General features: G+C 30.8%; 1 protein-coding gene across 24 annotated transcripts in view; it reads right to left on the bottom strand.

Annotated features, from left to right (window-relative positions):
• The window catches only part of Rbp6 (RNA-binding protein 6), a 1186203-nt gene that overhangs the window by 517747 nt on the left and 646206 nt on the right, over positions 1 to 22250 (bottom strand). The gene's annotated exons all lie outside the window — the stretch shown is intronic.

The raw sequence follows: 22250 nt of genomic DNA, 5'->3' as shown, positions 1-22250 counted from the left end.
CATAATTTCAATTTTTTTACTTCCCTCGACTTTCGTACATTCAACATTCGCATACATTTTTAGGAAACAATTATGTGCGAAGGTCGAGGGCCGCCTGTAGATGCTCCGTAATATTTCCAAAAATATATTATTCACAGACATAAAAATAAAAATTGTCAAGGAAGAAGTGGAAATTAGAAATCAAAAATGCAAAATTCTAGAATATTTCTTTAATTCAAGAAAAATATTTAAGATGAAAATTTACTTTATTTATTATTTAATCATAACTTTAAAAGTGATACTGTTCACACCAGCAGCGTCAAAATAATATACACCTAAAGAGCTAACGACTTTGAGCTCGGAGAGCGCTAAACCGAAAATCGCTAGCTAAATTATTTTATAGCCCCCCTGCAGTCTAGGGGTGCTGGCTGGCCACACCGTCGGATGGCTGGCAACTCTTTGTTTAGCCAGAACGTTTATTATTATCAGCGCACGTCTAACTAACGTCCCGACGCCTTGGCCGGCACCTCGCTTAGGCAATGTGTCTAACTTACGGCCAAGCTAAATTTAGGGCTTCCTCCAGAATAGGTCTTCGAGAGGGTGGATGCTTTAAATTAAGCTTTGTTGCCAACGTCTGAGGTCATCCACGTTCCTTGCGGGCGTGGATTTAATCAGCTTAAGAGCGGTTTCTTCGATATTTTCTAATGAATTATTTAGAAAATTCATAGCCTTCAGAGCAGAGAGGGTTAATTTGATACTCCCGCATAGTGTATGCACGTAGGTAGCTTTGAATCCTCACGTGTGTTACCCTCATTTGAGAGCGGGATTCTAAGATGCAATTAGATGCTACTGCAACTGCTACCCGTGTCGAGCTGTTCCTCGGATTGCTTCAGAGTTTCAACATACGAATGGCACCCAATGGTATTTTACGTCTACGATGAATGACATCAATTTGCTTCGATGTAATTTAGTTAAAACGTGAAGGAATAAATGGAATAAAATATACAAACATTTAAATACAACCTTTCTATTATATAACCCAATAAATTTACCTTAATTAAATGGGAACGGTATAAATAGATATTGAAAAGCACTAATTGCATAAATCGTTTTTCAACGTGACCAATTTCAGTAACAATTTTACAGAAAAATATAATACAACAGAAGCCTTAATTTATTTTAATTATCTTTGTTAAAAAAGTTTTGCTGTTGTTTTAATTTAAATAACATTTTATTGTATTTTCAGTATATAAATATATATGATATTTTCTATAAACGTTACTAAGAATGTATTTTTTTCTATGGCTTTATAGTGCACATGAACAATACATATATTCAATTTCGCAGGGGTGTAATATGAATATTGTTTAAGACCGAACCACCAGCGGGGCTCCGACATATTTCAATTTAATCCGCGGGCGATTACTTTAAACGAAAACTTGTAAAAAGCTCACATTATGAGAAAAACTTGAGATGGTTGGCTTCACCGTAACGAGGGTTAGATAATTACCCAATATACTCGAGTTTTCTGCTTGCGGGGTAATGTTTCTAGTGCACTGGCAAACCAGCCACTTGTGCCGAACCAAAATGTTTGGAACACCCTGTACACCGTCGGCATGCACTTACCCGCGTTACAACTATATTTCAATTTTACACGGGTTTTTTTTCTGAATTCGACTAGGAAAATCTGAAACGAGCCATTTTTGTGTTAAGCCTTAAAATATATTTAATTAAATAATTGGCATTCTAAAATGACGATATAATTGAAAATATAAAAACTTTTTACTATGGTAAAAATTTAATTCCAATTCGAATATTATCCAAAATTATTTTTTACGAATTTGTATTGGAGTTGACAAGAATACATAATAAATAATGACTATTAAAATAATGTTATTGCTTTTTTAGAGTGAAGATTTCAGCAAACTTTGGTTCGAAATTCCTCACTTTCTATCTTAAATTTATTGTAAATGCTCATCTGTTACTACTGACCTGAAATTGTGATTTAATGAAAATGTATTTTCATATAGGTTCTGATTAATACAAATAAAATATTTGTTTATTGTATTTGTCACCAGACACATTTAAAGAATCCTGCTATTTTATTTTCTTGGAATTTTACTTTTGAAATGTCAAAAATATGTGAAAATATATTGCAGATTAATTACATTAAATTGAATGTAACATAAAAGTTTCTCAATTATAAAGTCAAATAGATGTTTAAAAATCTAAATGTATTTGTTCTTGCATAAGGATTTAGAAAATTCTAAATTAATTGCTATTTCGCAAAGTGCACTTGTAATTAGACACAGTACGCCTAACACAAAAGTTTAAAATAATTTAAGCTACTGGAACTTTAAATGATCCTCTTTATTGACTTTATTGATAATTAAGGATGATAACCACAAACGACGTAGAATAGGATTTTTTTTTAGAAAAGAAATATCTGGCTATTTTCCGGTGATTGCTTCAAAAAGTATTTTTTTTTAATTTTACCTAATTAAAAAAAATAATTATTTTAAAAAATGTTTTATAAACACATCAAAGAGTAATTTTAATTTAAAGCTACTTTTATAAAATAACATTGAAATCTACATTTTTACTATGTTCATATTGACAAACTCCCTGAAAAACACTTGGCTTTATTTCAGTATTAATTATATTTATTTTTATGGTACAGTATATGGGTATGAATCTAAACTGGATTGTATAACTTTTTTTTGCCAGAAAGTAATTTATTCAATTTTTATCGGTTCATCCTCTCGACGGATTAGAAAATTTTCATTGCATATGTTTCAAAATGGTGAGAGTGACATTATATGAACTTTACAGTAAATATCGTTAATCAATTTTGTGCTTTGCTTAACGATTTAATATTATCTAGTAATATGTGTAAGTACGAATCAGTGGAAAATTATCGACTTAAAAAACTATTAAGTTTGTCATGATGGTTTTATAATAGGCACACTCTTTTATAGCATTCTCTAATACAAAATTTATTTTTTTGCTAAAATAAATAAGAAAATAATATTGTAGTTGCAGCCTTACAAAATGTCGAATTACAGGAAAAATCTACGATAAGCACGTTACCCCTGCGGGACGTTAGCATTTATCCATCGTAAAAGTTTTCAACGTCGAGAGATCGAAGCGTCGGGATGCGAGAGGGGCAACGACGCGAGCAGGGCCGCTCTCATACATCAAGGCTAACGCGATGCAAAGCCACACATTTGCATCCGTGTGCAAAGTTTCTTACTTACCCTTTTGCATTTAGACTAAACAAGGTGATAAAACAGAGTTGCCGCGGGTTTTGTCGCGGCGACACTATCGCAGCATCGCAGAGCCCTGAGAGGATAAACCCGCGCACGGTGTCGGACCACCCTGTACCATTGGGTGGTGCACCAAGTATGAGGAAGGCCCATTGTGTACCACATATCGACTCTGGTAAGGGAGCAAGCGGAGCACAATGCGCCCTCTTCGCTCCCCTTATGCGCGCCAGCACCCAAAGTGGATACGGACGAGACCAAACAAAGGGCATTAAAAAAGTTTTCCAGCTTGCACGTTCGAGATTATCCGTGGATAGGTTTTCGATGTTGCAAAAAACGAGTCGGTCGCTGATTAGCGTATGGTTGAAATGTGAATTTGATTCAGCATCCACAGTTTAAGACATTTCATAGAGCAATATGAAATAAAATAAAAATGAAAAATATTATTGAATTGGACTAAAATAAACAAATACTAAAATAAACAAATACTCAAAATAGAACTGTTAACAAGAGCTAAAGTTAATATTTTTGGTTAAATATCATTATGGGCGAAAAGTAGTCGATATATCATTGTGATTTTGATACACAGAGAGTGGTGTTTTCAAAAGAGTTGTCCTGTCGTCAACAAAATAATGGAGGCAATTTAAAAATGTCAATTGTTGGATGACAGATCACAAGCTTTAAAACCCACGGCTTACAACACTCGTATATGCGGCTTGCGTAGCAACATTATTAAAAATTTAATTAATAATACAATTTCGAAACTTTTATTAATTTTTAGCATGGCTATTACATTATCCCTTAATAATAAAACTGGCGAAATAAAAAAAGGTATAATATACGACAAGAGAGCGTATTATGAAAAAATATTGGTACTTTTTTTAAATATAGAATTTATTTTAAAAAAGTACTGTGCCGCATACAAAAATTTAAAATTTGAAAAAAAATCTTACGTCCCAATACAAAAAATTAAATTGAATATTTAAACAAAATAAATCCGTATACTGACGATAAATTTATTAAAGAATGTTTTGAGAGCATATCAGAAATTATCTGTTCTAAAAGCTTAGAGATAATAAATCTCTTGTCATAACTTGAGATGAAAGCACAGATATGGTTTAACTTTTTTCGATAAATTGACAACGAATTTAATATTACCGATGAACTCATTTCCCTAGTTTTTCTAAAAGGCAAGTTTTTTAACAGATTTGTATGAAACGTATAAAGCAACATTAACTTGATTTCTTTTGACCATCACATATTTGATATAGCAACTGATAGTTGGATAAAAAAAAGTCAAGCAAAAATAGTTGCCGACGATGCAAAAAATATTGATAATTTCCATTTCATGAAGTATCACTTTATTCTCATCAATAAAGTGACGTTAAAAATGGACAATATTATAAACGTTGGCAGTAACAACATAAATTTAATTAAAATAAAATGATTATTAATAATTTCAAGTTTTTGAATAGTCTGAAAACTAGCTACCGAGACAATGTGTACTTTATACAGTCATGCTATGAACTCAAAAAAAAACTTGCACTTGAATTTGATCACAACTATATATTTTTAAAATTTAATTAGCACTAATAAAATCCATTGTCATGCAATTTATGATTAAGCTTTGTTCATTGATCGAATATAAAATATTCATGACAAAATATTTATCTCGTATATAATGATTAGTACTTCACCAAATCGCATTCAGTTGATTGTGGTAATACTATGTAATAGTATAGTGTAAAAATACATATGTACACATTGCACGAAAACAACAAAGGACAAACACTAAGCCCAAATTTCTTGCTGGCATCCGCCAAATGTGCACGTACCTCCCGAATTGCAAGAAAGTTGGTCCTAGTTGTGCGCAATGCATTTGTGCGGTGATAATTTTGTGTTTGGCCTCGTCTCTTAGGTGGCATTAGGGCCGGCCAACAAACAAATGAGATGCCAGAGCTGAAACCCTCGCTCTTCTGGCCGCTGCTCTCGTGATGTGCAAGTGGCACGGAATGCATTTAAATCTGCAGCGAAGTCGCAACTAACAGTACTGTGTGCGGATGCACAAGTTTGCTCTGTGGCCGGCGGTCACCGCCAGACAGCTAGCCCTGTCCTTCCTGCAATTGGGAAAGACTTTGTGACAGCCCAGAATTGTTGGCTGGCCCGGAGATCTGGCATAAGTAATCCGTACGTACTTTACCCTTCGGACACGTAAATAATCTGTGCTCTACCGCCACTCGAAACTCGCGAGCCGGGGGGTTTACAGCGTCAAATCGAAGAATTAACTATTCTAGTGTGGGATCAATTCTAACGAACGTAATTTCGCATGTATCACTATATAAACTAAAGTAAAATATTTATTAATGTACAATTTATATATTCAAAGAAAATATCATGTATGTAAATATATTCTAAAAACATGATTTATTTTATTTATATACTTGGTAAATTTTCATAAAGAAATCATTTTTTAAATAATATATGGTTTAAGAGTTTAAGATTCATAACCAGATTTATAGTCAAAATTTGCTCCTCTAAAGTCAAAAATAAAATAATAATGAAAAAATATAAAATCATTATTTTAATTTAAATTTACAAAAAAAACTTTTAAATACCATAATTAAATGTTAAATAATATTAAAACGTGTATAAAGGGTATATATTTAGTTCTAAATATGAACAAAAATGTGGAAATTGAGGTCGATGGTAAATCATGTTGGCATATCATTGCCGAAAACGTAATCTTGTGCAATCCGCGTTGTCCTGTCGCTAATTTCCATTACATCCCCAAACCCTTCGACATGACAGTGTTACGCTGGCTGCATCCGAGCCCCTGAAACTTATTGCACCCACAGTTTTGCTGAGCATAAACACACAGGAAGCCATAATACCGGTAACCGGTTCCATTAGACACAAAACCGGAGTCAATGGGCAGCGTCCCTGGTTCCTGGGCCGGTGCGAATATGCCGGCGGTGACCACGTCCACATATTATTGGTACGTTGTTGCCACTGGTATCCGGATATGTCCGAACAACTAGACCAGGGGATATTAGCCCGTTGTGTGATTTATATAATGCCAGGCTGTACACTCACGTCTTGGACTTTGGCCGCATATTCAATTATTTAGTTTCCGCACGTCGCCAATTGCAGACCATAAATTATGCGCATAATCGTCAGTAGTAGGAACAGGTGTTGAGGTTATCGCCGGCGATGGCACGTGCTTTGTCATTGCCATTAAGGATTGGTTAAAGTCAGCAAATGTGGCTGATGAAGGGGTTCGGATGTTGTTTTTATTAAGGTGTTGACAAATAATGTGTTGACAAATAATTTAAAATAAATATGATATTATTAGTAGTCAAAAATATTAGCAAACAAAATAATTGACTCTCTATTTGTATGTGTTTAAGAAGCAACTTATAATATTCATGCCATCTTTTCTTTTATACGCATATATGTGTTGATAAATTTTTCACTCGAGCCACGATAAGAAACATTACATGGCACATACTCATTTCCTCTAATAGTTTCAGGCTTCCTTGCTGTTTGCAGTCCCTTAAAAAGACTCTTACATACCCATGCACTTACATATGTTTAATATGTAGGGGCAGGGGTTGTCTTTCATTAATCTTGCATAGCGAAAGAGCGAAATTTTGCTCTTAGGACTCGAGAACCAAAGAGAGAGAGAGAGAGAAAGAGAGAAAGAGAGAAAACTCAACAATTGAGAGTAGCAAAGTACGCAATATGGGAAGAAATTTGAGTTCGCAAGGAACGAACGGTGCGGGATTTAATCCCGGTACCGTTGTGACTTAGGTGTTCCGCGGGACCATAACTTGAATTAAATTAAGAACAATATTTACTCGGCGGCGTCGAGATAAATGATACTGCACAGTTTAGCGCGAGTTTATGCCCGACGTGTGTACGACCGTGCCGCTAAACACCGACGCCATCTTTAACGCTGAAAACGTGTGCTTCGAGGTAGTGTTGCTTCCCAAGATATCCTGAATTAAAGCAAATGTTGCTTAAATCGGTTTTTTAATACATAATAAATCAAAGTATTCTTTTTTAGGATAAGAAGTTAACAATGAGAGCAAAAATATACAATATTTTCTAAAAAACAAGTTGTTCCTTATGGAACGTATTAGCGTTTTTTCTTACATTCACAAAAATGTATAACATTTGGTAAATAAACAACAATTTTAGCATTTTTTCGGCGTTCGTTAACAGAAGTGGTATAAGTGCTATTATTTTCCAGATTTTTTTAACCCAATGGAGATAAAATAAAATCAGTTTTGTTTTATATACTTCTTTATGAATTTTAACTCGTATAAGTGCTATTTTTCTCCCAGTGGAGATAACATAATATCAGTTTTTTCATATAATGATTAATGAACTTTAACTCTGTCATAATGCGACAATAGCAGCTAAAACAACTCTGATGTAATGGACAGAGATACTATTACATTTAGAAAGTGGCAAGTGTGCTTTCAAAAAATTCGTTTCGGATATTTTGACATTGAATGTCTACCAATGACGGTTATTCATAAAGTGGTTATTAGTGAGGATATTAGGGCTGCTATCGAAGCAGATCCGAGATCAGCAATACACGAGCTAGCACAAAAGCTCAATTTGTCGCCTACATATGTTTACAGAATATACGAAATACATCATAAAATGTCTGAAGAAAACCTCGCGCAGCGTATCTAAATATGCTAATTATTATTGACTGTAGAACAGAAAGGTATATTTTTGAGTAGTGTTTTTACTGGATCATTAATGTTAACACATGCTGTAAAAAGCAGGGGTTAGACGGCAATCCACCCCCAATTCCAACTCCAAACACAGGATTACACCCCAAGAAAATAATGTTATGCATATGGTGGATATAAAGAGCATTAATAATTATAAATTATGGGATTATAGGCAGACAATTACGACATACACTCAGCTAATTTGTATATAAAAGCCCTGACATAAAAAGACATGTCCTTATATTTTAAAAGTAATTTTACAATTCAACCCTCGCGCTCACATTGCGAATAAACGATAAAAAAATCAATGGATATTCTTAGAAATTTCTTCTTCATCCATAATATTCCCCAGACATTGCTTCAAACGAGTATTACCTCTTTAGATCCGTGTAGCACTTCTAGATGAATTAAAAACGGATTGCTTTAAAAAATGCATTCCTTTTCAGATCATGTATAAAAAAATTATTAGAATGTGGACTATTTAATTGTTAAAAAAACAAGTAAGTAATGATTTATTATATATCTATGCAAATGTAAGTTTTCTAACTAAATAACTAAGAACTAATAATTTAATTCTGCTCCCACTATTTCTAACATATGTCATGAATATCTGACATCTCAATAGTTGCTTTGAAAGCGTTTTTGATATTTTGCTATCGCTTACATTGCTTTAGCACTGAATATAATATCTAAAAATATTTGTAGCCTAATGATATAAACCAGATATTTAACTGTGTTATTGAATCTAATCCTAATGTTTCTTAATTAATTTGTGAACTATTTTTAATGATATTTAATTTTTTCTCATTAGATTTGTATTTTAAACAAAAATGTTTTTCTAGAATAAAAAACTGAAAGCAATATAAAAAATATTGGTATAATAAATTTCGCATACACGCGTAAAAGTAATGGTAAATCAGTTTAATTTAGTTAAGAAATGTATATATAAAAAACGGTTCTTCATATTACACACATAAAAGCTTAATTAAAATATTGTTATAAAATTATAACGGTGCAATAACGTTACAGAATCGGAACGAAGCTCGCCCGCCCCCAGGCCAGATGTTTCGTTTCATAAAGCCCTGATTGAAATTAAAATGCAAATATTCCACTTTATTAAGTATTATTATTGTATAGTAGTGAGTTCATAGCGCGACGGAACGACGAGACTCTTGCAGTTTAATTTCTTCTTCGCGAATGAAAGTCCGCGCACAACAAATGTCCGGATTACGGTTTCGAATTAAATATTTCATATAACGACGAACGAAGGCGGAATGAATTGGTCGTAAAGCGGAAAACGCCCTGTTTCTCTCGTGAAAAAATCATTATACATCCCTTAAATTGTTTATCATTACTAATTTTGCGACGACGGAAAATTCGCCACGGTTGTTCGGCGGTTAAAAGGGACATCGACGCACGGTTTTATCGACGTGCGTTTAATTGGAACAAAATAATAACTGATGCTTTAAGACTTTATGTATTACACTTTCTTAACAGCAATATTAAATGTTTAGCTCTTTATATACATATGTGTGATCCAATAAGGTTCGATAATATGAAGAAAGGCACACTGGCACGTGGTAAATATTTTACTTGCAACGAAAATATTATATGTATCTATACCCGCTATTTATTTAGTAGTTGTTAATTGTGTATAATGTATAAACTCCCGTATAATGTATTAGGCTTATGCCAGTAATCTTGCAATGTTATATAACCAAAAAAACAATAATGATAATTACTTGCATTACCAATCCGAAATATATAAGCAAAAATATTGTCATTAAAAAAAATATTATTTTGGAAATTCTAGTAGAAGTGTTCTTCCATAAATTAATTTAACTTAGACGAAAGTCATTTACTAGCTTTTTACAATATTTAAAATCCCTATATTATAAAAATACCATTGCCATTATTTAAAAAAAATATGTTATACAATATTTTACAAACATAAACAGATAAATTAAAATTGCAGTATTTATAGAATAAATACAAATAAGTATACGAAAGATCCAAAATTTTTTATAGCTTATGTAAAATAATTGTTATTTTTTTATTTGCATAATAATATTTTTATAATTATTTTTTATGCAATTTTAATACAATAAACCAGTTTATTTCAATACCAAAATATTCATTTTTCTGTATTTTTTGTGTAAAATTAACTTTCTAAAAGCAAAAAAATACCAGTGTACAATTGTAGAAATTAAACCATAAATTTACAACAATTTCAATGCGAATTAAGCAAATTACGCACGCAGATATAAATGCGTCCGTGAAATTTGTGTAACATCATCAATTCAGCGATTCCAGCTCGGCCGTTCATTATTAAAACGGATTCTGATATGGGGAGTTTTGGGGTGCGTGGAGGATGGGGGTGCGTATAAATCACTGAACTGTGCATGTGATCCTTGCGATGGTAATCTGTTTTCGGTTCAAATAATAAAATTGGATTTGATATGTGTAGGTAACACGCACGAAGTTCCTATAATGTTTGCTGAGATATGAATACTAAAATTCCATCGACTTGTATACCGAATAATTTAATATTAAATTAGCATTGAAAATAAATTTAATACGAACATCTTTGAGTATCGTTTCATATATTTGCTATTTATTAAATCGAATTAATTTTTTAATTCAAGTATTCCATTTAATATTTTAGAAATCATCATGTATACATAATTTAAGGTTTGTTTTATTAATTGATATTATAAAAGATCATAGATGTATATAAATAAAAATAAAAATAGATAATAAAGATGCATATAAATATTTACCTTGTCAAATTTTATATTAAGCATCATCGCGTACAACATCGCAAATATCATACCGCCTTACACACCGTACCGGTTGACACGTGGTGACTGACACGTGGGGCGCGATGTAACCGGACATGTCGCATGTACGACCCGTTCTACTATTTTGAATTGCGGATGTCGCCCTTTGGAGGGACATCTGCGACCTGTTTGTCAACCGGACTTTTTTGCGGATAATTCAGGGCCGCTATTTTGAGTGAGGCACTTGCTCTCTGTGCGCCCCTGGGCGTTCGATTTCAATTACGGACACGGAATAATTTCGCAAGCGCAATGCTTCTAAATGTTTCGGTCACTTATTTACTTTGCAAGCATTGTAAATAATATTTACAAATTCTCGACAAGAATTTATTAAAATAGTGCTTCAAAAATACCAAATCAAAGTTCATAAAAACGTCAAAATATATTACCCAGGAATAAAATAAAAGTGTAAATAAAATACATAAAAAAACACACACTACGATAATTTTTGATAAAATCGTGATAGTGATTAGAGTAATATTAATTTTTAAAAGAATAAATTAAACTGTTTTTTTTAAAAATAAATTAAAAAAATCGAGAAAAATTCAAAATTTAAATTTTTCATTGTTAAAATTTAAATTCATACGATCAATTACAATTACTGCATAAAGCAATGATTGTCTTATATACGTTAAATTCAGAGCAGATTAACACTTAAGATATGGTAAAATAAATTTATGCAAATATTTTTTAATGGTTTACAGTTACTGCAATTTTAATAAAAAGTAATTGTTTTATATTCCCAAAAATTAGAGCAGCATATAAATAATTTTGCAGAAATTGATAAAAATTTTATATTTTTTAATAAATTGTTAACACTGAACACAGATTTAAATTTATTATGGAATTAAAACTTACATCTCTCGAATACAAGATAAGGTTTTATATTTGCTTTAAATTAAAAATACGTTATATATCTACTGAAACTTTAGGTGATCGTGATTAAAAAAAAATCAAGCGTCACACTTAATTTAGAATTAGGCATAACTATAATAATTTGAATTGATCATTTCTAAGCAGTTAGCTGTATGCTACTTGTATGACATATTACAATGGGGCAAAATTATTAATTTTCGCGATACTCTATATCAACTACGAGCAGGGTTGGCACACTCAATCACGAATTAAAACACGTCAGCTGCGCGATTTTAATAATCCGTCAATCCAGTCCCGCAACACACATACAATAAAATGAGAATATATTAATATTCATATTGTATTAATTTCACCGCAGTTCGGAGCATTCGTTGATTAATTTGATAGACGATTCCGGCAGTGAGTAGGGTTCGAAACCACCGCCATTGTGCGAGCGAAAGACAATCAAACACACATATCTGGCATAGTTTAATTATGAAAGTAGTACTACTACTATCCGCATTAGTTATATTAATTTGACGGCGCACGGCGCGACCTTATTACACACTATATCCTAGCGATGTGCGGCTAGGGAGCCTTTGTGCGTATGTGTGTGTGTAGCCTGGGACCTTGTGAGCCAGAATAAATATCAAATATTGAAATTGCAGACACCGCTCGCTGTTTGCCATTCTACCTTCATTATTGAATTATGCCGCCGCGCCCCCAGACATAAATCTAGCGCGCGCCATACTTTCCCGAGGAAAACGACGGCGACGCCAGAAGTGCGTGTATCTACGTATTATGCCCACTAGTATCAAATCCGAATAAGTTATTTGAACGCAAAACAAATTAACATTAGCGATTCGGTGATTAAACGCGTCCTACAATGTTGAAAGCTATGGTTAGACTTATATTGGTTCAAAAACTTATAAACGCCATTTGTAAGGCATGTACCCAAAGAGATTATAAACAGACGCAAAGTAATAAATATATTTAAAAAAATAGTAAATTATATAATTAGCACACAAAACTTCATTACAGTCCATATTGACATATAAAATATTATTTTATATTCGCTAAATTCATAGATGTATGGGGATTTCTGATTAAAACTCCTAAAACATTGAAGATTTATCAAGAGTAAATAAAAACTTTTTTTTGTTTGTTAAAAAGTAAACACTCGCCTGTGACAATGGACATACAGCTTCCATACGCTAGCATTGTACGTAATGTTTTATGTCAACAATGAGGAGCTGGTTCATTTATTTTTATATAACATTCAAAATTTTAAATAATGTTTAATGTTTTATTTATTATTGCTACTTTTTTTGATCTTTGTGACGCATTGGGCGTAACATATAAGGGCACGATGGTAAAAATTAAGAAATAAATAAAATTTTATTTTGTCCAATAAATATGGCATAGCTGTTGAATTAAAACAAGAATAATCAAGTTCGAAAAATCATTCTCTGTCAATAATAAACTATTATAAAATGTTCGGTTTAGGCAATAATTAAAAATCAACTGAGCACATGATTTACTTAATAATGTTATAAATAATCAGAGTGCTTTGTGTTAATTAAATAATCTATACGATCTTCCCATTATAAAAAAACCTTTATTATGAAAATATTGAAACAATAATCTGTATATTAAGATCATTTATTTTTTGAAATGTAAAAAAATTTGCTATTTAATAAAACAAGGTAACTTAAAGTATTTGTTCAGAAAATATAAGCACTTAACACAATAAAAATAACTATAATTAAATAATAATAAGTTATAAAGCAATTTTATGGCAAAATAATGCAAGATTTTAAAATGTGATATGTATGTGAAAATATATTGATTTACGACAGAGAATGATTTTGCGATAATATTAAGAAATTATGTTTTATTTCCTTCTAATATAAAATGGTACAAACTATAGATTAAATTAAATTTAAGCCATGTTTTCAGCTCTAAATAACATTTATAATACTAATTTTGAATATAATAAGCCTTTAATTTATTGCAAATGTGCTACATCTCTTTATATGAGTACTTAAAACCGTATATGCACAACCTGACTCGATTTTAATTACCATTAAAATATTCATTAGTAGGATTTGGAAAAGCTTAGAAAACCTATTGTGAAATTTGTGATCAGAATTATATTTAATATATTCATTAATTCTGATCTTCTACTCTTAATTAAAAAATAAAAAAATCGTGATGGAATCGAACCCAGATTTTGAACCACTGAAATAATTTATTTATGTGTAATTTTATTTAAAATTCAGATTACTAAAACATGTATCATTTTTTGTAGCGACTTGACTTACTTTAAAAACACAAAAATATAACTAAGCTTTAAATTATGCAATATAAAAATGTATATTATCATATAAGCATATAGTACCTATATATAGCAAAAATACAATCTAAAAAAAATAGACCTCATTTTTAATTATTGAGAAACCTTATAAAAACAAGTTTTAAATCAGCGTGTAATTTTCTACATCTTAGGAAAAAATATTGTGATATTTACTTGTAATTATTATTAAACCATATGATCTTATTTATTTAATTAGAAATTAAAATAACTAGATTTATCGAATGTAGATATTATATGAAACGTCCAGAAAAAATATTTTAAATAAATAAATGCATTGGAGATATCAATGAACGATTCTTAAACAAAATAATATAAAGATTAGACAAACCTTAAAAATATTAACCCATTAACAATCCAGACCAATACTAAATTCGATCGCACATGTCACAAATCAAACAGAATTCGACGTCCGTAATCGCGCCGCGGTGTTGCATATAATTTCAACGCCACAGGGCCACATAATACAGTATGCAAATGCAGTATGAACAGTACACAAACGTTTCGGTTTAATTGGAGTATTACATTGACATGGCACGGCCACACCACCTGCCGTCTAATAACTCGTTATTTAGTTTGTTTGTTCATTAAACGCCGGCTGATGGCTAATTAAGTGCATTTATTATCCAACTGTGCGGATTCTACGTCACTACATACAATTCCCACCCCACCTCGGTTTGCATTCTCTGCTCGATCCTCCTGTCTGTCTGCTTCTCTCCTGTCCGTGCCGTTTTGCCCCCATCCCCTCCGTGGGAGGGTGGCAAAACTCCGATTGTTTATTATTTATTCCGGGTCCGTAAACTTTGACGAAAGTTTCGCTCGCCGGGCGCGAGACGGCAACACCGATCTCATATAAAATACACCGAGAGATTCCCCTTAATTCGATTGTGCTTTATTTCGTGTTAATCCGGATACATAAATTATGTAAGTAGAAATATAATGTGTACACAGCGAGAGCAAAGTTAAACGTAGGCGAGAAAAGTTTTTCGCTATATTGTCTAATTTGGACGGGCGGCGGCGGGCGACGCTTTTCTATACTTGTTTACAAGTTCGACAGATGATCTTTTCTGAGCGCTGTATATACGCTAATTTATACTTTGAAACTTGTGAGAACTATTTTGGTTCGTTCTTAAATAAGATTTAAGCACTACATTTTTAATTATTTTTATTATCGGAAATAATAGGCAAAAAAATCTTGCATCGTGTACTTAAACCAAAATCTTTTAATTTGTATGTTAAATCTACCTAACTATCATTTAAAATTAAATTTAAAAAGTGCTCAATAAAAAGATGCCATATTCTTATCAGCTTCGGCAAATTGTTTTAACCCGAAAAGCACATAACAAACCACATTCAAGTCCATAGTAAACCGACAATCAAGTGACTTGCATATTTATATATGTACGTCTAAAATTAGCTGCTGGTCATCTTTAAAATAGCATGAAGCTTATTTTTGTTGAGCCAATATGATGTCACTTAAAAAATGTAGATATCAATATATTTTATTCAAATTTTTTCCAAAATAGAGGAATAATTTTATAGCAATATTAGTTTATCGTCATTAGGTGTTCTATTAGGTTTTATTCTATCAAGATTTCCATGAGATAAAATAATTAAGAATTACAGAAAATATTTTAAAATATCCTAAATAATTTAATTTTTCGAAAATAATAAATATTTAATTTAGAAAATAAATTACCATCGTTTATTAAACGCTACGTATTTATACGTATTAAATATATTATTTTCGAATAAATTTCCCTAAGATCACGTGTGATTTTTTAAAACGTAAAATTCTATCACATAATTTAGTTTCATGGTGAAATTAATTTCAATAAATATACAAAGAATAATTTTAATCTCGGGGCATCTTAATAGTATATGGGTCTACAAAATCTAATCACAATATGATAAAATATGTTTTATACTTTATTTTTGAATATCCTAAAATCATTTAAATATTAATTACAGAGTTTCACAAAGTTAAACATTGCTTTAATACACGAAAAGCACTTAGAATCATTATTTTACCAGCACGGTAGACAATTGGTATAGTCGGTGACTAATGGTTGAAAGACTCAGGTTCAAATGAAATAAAACTTTGTGTTTTTTAATCTATATCATATGTGAGAGAATAAAATAGTGATTATATAAATCCGATCCACCATCACAAATTTGGCATTCCTAGATATTCCTAATCCCACGGTTGAATATCTTAATAATTCCAATCAAGCTAAGCCATACATATTATGTTTGAAAAATTCATGTGTGTATAAAATAAAAAAAATTTAACTTTAGTTTTCACCAGCAAATGAAATTAAGAATTTTCTATTACATAAAATAAACCTATTATTTCAAAAAAAATATTTTAGTGTTAAGCAAAAAATGTTTGCCTTTTTTAACTACCTGCTCTGAATGCAGCTATGAAGTTAGTTTAAACAAAAATACTACTTGTTTAGAAAATAGCAGCGGTTTTAAACCATGTAAATATATTTATATAAATTTAATTTGAAAGCAACTTTCAACGAAATTTCCAAAAAAAAAATTGATAAGAATGAGAAATAATCATTTTGGTTTTATTAAAAAAAAAATTATTCATACATAGAGATATATTTTTCATAAATTTCATATCCCATAAAAGTAGTTGTAAAATTTTAAATTGATCCTATTATAATTAAAAAGTATTTTAAAGCAAAATAAGTGCAAAATAATTATTTTACCATATTTTTTACAGCTTCGTACAAAAAAATATTTCAATAATATTTATTTATAATTTATGTATATATACTTATATTGTTTCTTAAAACGTTAGTTTTGCTGTTTATATTTGTGCGTATTAATTAAAATATGTTTTAATATTTTTTTTATAAATAATCTCAAATAGTAATACTAAAAATCCATGTGAGTATGTGTGATTTCTCTAACCTATCCAATTATTTTTTTCTAGATTTTACTAAAATATATATTTTGTTATTAAAAATTCAAGCATATTATTGAATATTTTATAATTTAATATACGTATGTAACCAACACACGTACATAAGTAATTTAGATCAATATGGGATACAGTGATACAAAGACCCGCGTGCAGCTTGTTCTGCCCGCTGAGCTTTAGCAAAGCGGCAAATGAGGCTTTCACTGATCACATGCATTGGAAGATAAGCCAAAGCCATTCAGGCTGTGGTCACAGCAACAAGAAAACCTGAACTGACACCGCTCCCGATGAAAATGTTTTCCTATCAGCTGTGGTCTTTACACTACCCCTGGACTATTATGATAACGAAATGGCCACCACGACCACGCCATTTCCTTCTATATTCACATTCACCCACCCACACATACACCATAATAAAATAAAAGCGTATATAAGAAGGTTTGTTAAGCGCATGAAATTTTCTAATAAGAATTTAACCCGACGCGTAATTGTTTCTCTGGCAGCCATTAGAGCATCGTTCCACAAATTTAGTGTCAAATCCAGTACGAATAATTTATAAGGCTCACAGAGTCCCTTGTTATTTATCATACGCATTAGTTGTTAATTTAGAATATGTTTATCTGTAGTTGTGTGTGTGCGTGTATGTATTAACACACAGTCTAAACGGGTTGGTTATTACGGTGCGGTGCTTGTTAATTCGCAACAGCGATTGTGTGAACAATTTTGGTTTTTGTCTCTCAAGCTCCATGCATATTCATCGTCTTACGTGATAACAATGTTTATTATATAGATACGTGCAAGTTGTATCTACACAATATGTCTTGAAAGGCTCAGAGTCTATTTTTTTGATGGAACAGGAAATGCGATTTAGTTTTCTTGATGTTTACTAATGGGAGCTATAGGAAAGTTTAAAATTTAAAATACAATACAGTCAATGTAAAGCACAGAAATTTTGCAACATTACTTCCGTAAATAACAAATTATTAAAAAATTCTAGTATCTTCATATTTAAATTTGCCAGACGTTTGAAAGTATGTATGATGAAATTAAAAAAAAATGTGATTGAAGATTTATGTTCATATTAAACATTTTGCGCAGAAATGCTTCGCTCGTATTTTTAATATTGGAAAGCTTTCGTTAAGGTGTTGTGATTCATAACACCGCGACAGCATTCGTTTTAATGGAAGCGTGTTTTTTAATCTGATGCCCTGACCCCCGTCGTCCCAAATGACTTGTTATTTCTTAATAGAAAATGTCTTGCGCTCGTTCGCCCCACCTGCCCTTAGCGCCGCGATGTACAATGTTATTTCTTTGAAGCACGCAAAATAGAGAGCTTTTCTCATCATTGTCCCTCGCCCATTTCCTCGGCACGAGAGACTAAATTGAACAGATATTACTTTTAGAGCGAATTTCGGGCTCGTCGAGAAAAATGTATTTTCCATTCTTTGCTTATTATCTACACGTACACATAAACATGCTTAAGTACACTTAGAGGCACGCGAAAGTCATAAATTTAAATATTTTATAGATAATTACGGATAATTTGGTCTTAATTGCAAGATATATATTTTTTAGTAGTGCTATTACCTGTCGAGACGAAGTAGACGACTCAATTAGTATACATACATATGTTTATTATACGAATGTAAAATAAAAAAGCAAGAAATAGTTTAAGCATAAAAATAAAATATAATGCAAGAAATAACATTGTATAATATTTCTAAAATAGCACTTCTATTTATATTTTTCATATAATTAAGGTGATCATAAAATATTTTTATATCTATAATTTCTAGAAAAACTATTATACTATTTATTTAAATTTGATAATTATCTTAAGCTATACATTTATAACAAGTAATAAAACATTAAATTCAACTAAAATATTACAATTTCATGAAAAGTTCACCAAACCAATTAATTAGTTTTCAAAAATATATTTTATATCTTAATACATTTTTTGATGTATTTTTAGATATAAATTTATTAGAAATAAAAATGATTATACTTCAGCAAATTAAATTAATGCTTTTTATCGATATGTATTAAAAAATACATAACCCACTTAGCTCTATTATAATACATATATCTAACATTTTTTTTACTGTCATTTAAAATGGTAAACTTGTTTGTGAATTTTTTATTACAAATCTAACCACCATGACTTTACAAATTCAATTATCATTACATTTTACTAATGCATCATGATGACTATTATACAAACAATAATTACAATAATATTTGATAACTCACTAAGAAGCAAAGTTTGCAACCTTTGAATGCTTCATTGGATTTGAAAACATCTAGATGGAAATTTCCATGCAATATGTTTTTTTCAAAGCAAAATTTTTCTTTAACCATGACAAAAAAATAGTCTAGGAATATGTCTATTTTTTTCTATCAATCTTAATGGGAATAATACGTTTTAGTCATTTTTGTGATCTACGACAAATTATATTTAATAAAAAAAATACACTATAATGTTTATACGCATTATGAAAATTTGATTACGATAGATTCTTGGTTTTTTCACACAGTGGTCTTTTTCGAAAATACAAAGTCGAGAACTATTATGAGAATTTTTAAAAAGCCTTTTTTGATAAAAATTAAATTTATACGAGTATTTAAAACTGTTTTACAACTACTGAATTTTTAAAGCCACTATTTAGTTAAAGGTTGTATCAGTGACAAAATTCCTTCATAACTCAATGCTCTGTAATCAATCGAAGTAGATCGATACTTTTTTGCCCTTTGATTGTACGCGTTCATTATAAAAAAATCATTAATATATCAAATTGTTTTTATAACGATTAGCAAGCTTTCTGTTGATCAATAATATAAATATATCTAAAATTATATAGTGTTTTAGTTAAAATCACATACTAGATATAATATTTATTTTTTTTTAAAAAAATATCGATAATTCTTGAGAAAATTAAGTCAAAATGATAAATTTCATTTCTCGTTGACGTGTCAGTAAATAACGATCTAAAATTCTAAATACTTAGATACAATATAGCTAGAATAAGTTCACGTTTTCTACTATGTGATTTAATCTGTATCACTAATCTATTTTGCTAATTGTAAAATTTTAAATTTGTATGGTTTCATAGTTAATTTTTACTAAGCGAATCATATTTTGCTGGCGTCTTCAGTCTATATTCGTCATACCCGTGGGCCAATAAAGCTGCAAAGTTTGGTGATTAAAGGATCTAATAAATCATCTAAACTCCCGATAGATTACAAGTTTAATAACTTAACGGCGCAGACAAGAAATACGCATTACTCTACTGGTGTGAGGTTAGTCGTACAAAAATTATTGTTGAAAATAACGTTTCTTTTTTTGCGAAGGTGAAATTCCGAGGCAGCAATCTACGATAGCATTCCTTTCAAAAATTTATTATAATGTACATTTTTTTGTAACCGCCGAATTCCGAAATTAAAATCCGTGACCCCTGGCAAAAATGGTCTGAAAAGATTTTTACGCCTTGCGCGAACGCAAGCGGAATTTATTTGTTCCCGAATATAATATTTTTTTGTTCCTTATTATGTGTTAAAAAATATATTTTCCAGGAATTTTCATCTCTTCCGTTCGTGGAAGCTGTCGCCGGGTTACCTGTGTGGCGCTTGTTTCCTGGCTCTCTTAAAAAAATTCCCCGATTTTTAGTCAAATCTTATACAATGTTCCACAATTATTTATACAAGTATGATTTTTTTACAGTATATATTTAGTAGAGCTGTTACTATAATTTAGCAATATTTATGATCTAGGGATTATTATCTGCCTTATAAACTGATGATAAGAAGCTAAGTGTAATCATCTATAAGATGTTAATAGCAAAATTAAAAGAAAAATGGTATATTATAAGATCATTGAAATAATATTGAATAAACACAGATAAAAAAATACTAAAGTTCACCATTTTTTTTTATTAAAATAACATACTTATTAATCTGAATTTAAAAACAAATTAGGGGGTATTTTTCATTACAATTAGATTAGTATTTTATCGAGCACCTGTCATGTTCTGTAGACCTTGCTTTATCTGACTTTTGTTCATTAAGGTCATCACAAAACTTTCTTAACATTAAATACACCGATAAAAAACCTTTGTGTTAGAACTGAATTTATGAAATATTTTTATGTAAAAAAATATGAAAGAAAAATGGCAACTATGAAAAAATGCGACCTGTCCAAGAATAAAAATTCATGGTTGACGTCGGCTCACGAAAGTTTTATGGCGGTCATTTCAATGAACAGTTGTAAAATGCTAACAAGCAGTTGGAAAATTCAAGAGGGGTAAACGCGCATTACGCTATATAATTTTATATAATATGACGTGAACCATACACAGTACGTATAACGAATCAAGCGGTGGTAAAAAAAATTTCCCGACTCACGCATAATACAACCGTTCACATATGCATTAATTATGCGCCGTTATTAATTATAAAGCCATATTTTTCATGTAAAAGTGTTGAGATTAATGATAAAGCCGTTTTACGCCCCTTATGCTTGACGAAAACCGCCCAGAATGCTTCATTATAATAAATATATATGCTCATTAAGACTAAAATGACGATGAACAATTAAGCACGAATGTTACTACAAAAAATAAATACCTGCATAACTGTTATTTTGATTATTTGTAGTGCCGCAGTGACTAGATTATTTGATAATTAAATTATTGGCATTAAACATAATTAATAGTTAAGTAAAGTGAATTTTAAGGACATAAACATTACATATATATTGACTGAAATTTATTTAATTTAATTTATAGAAGTGTCGGAATAAAAATGTTTAAACCCAGCTAGCTTTAACACCACCACCCCTTAATAAGCATCCCCTATTACCACTTCCTAATTGCGAGGGTGCCTTTTGTGATTTGAATCTGTGCTATATATCCCCAGTTTATTCGAAGCTTCGGCAAACGTCCCGTTTAGCTCTTGGCAAATATGTACATTCGTTCGCAAACAACGCCAAAATAACCGGTTGCCGTCAAATGACTGCCAGTTTTTTTTAAATAAATATTTGTAATTGAAAAAAATAAATTTTGCAGTAGAACGATAAGCTCGTGGGAATATTTCCTTTGCCTTTTTGCTCGCTGATAAGAAAACGTAAATATTTACATATACGACTTTGATGGCCGATAACGTTTTTTGCTTGATGGCTTGTTAAAATCGATTTAAAAAACAATTTTATGAGATTATATATATATATTTTTTAATTATAAAGTATATTTATATATTTATTTG

The sequence above is a fragment of the Plectrocnemia conspersa genome, unplaced genomic scaffold (genome assembly GCF_051122295.1).
Source record: "Plectrocnemia conspersa isolate PC_06_02 unplaced genomic scaffold, ASM5112229v1 ptg000003l, whole genome shotgun sequence".
In the NCBI taxonomy this organism is placed as follows: Eukaryota; Metazoa; Arthropoda; class Insecta; order Trichoptera; family Polycentropodidae; genus Plectrocnemia; species Plectrocnemia conspersa.
Note: the sequence above shows the minus strand (reverse complement) of the source record. Positions and strands in the feature narration are given on the sequence as shown.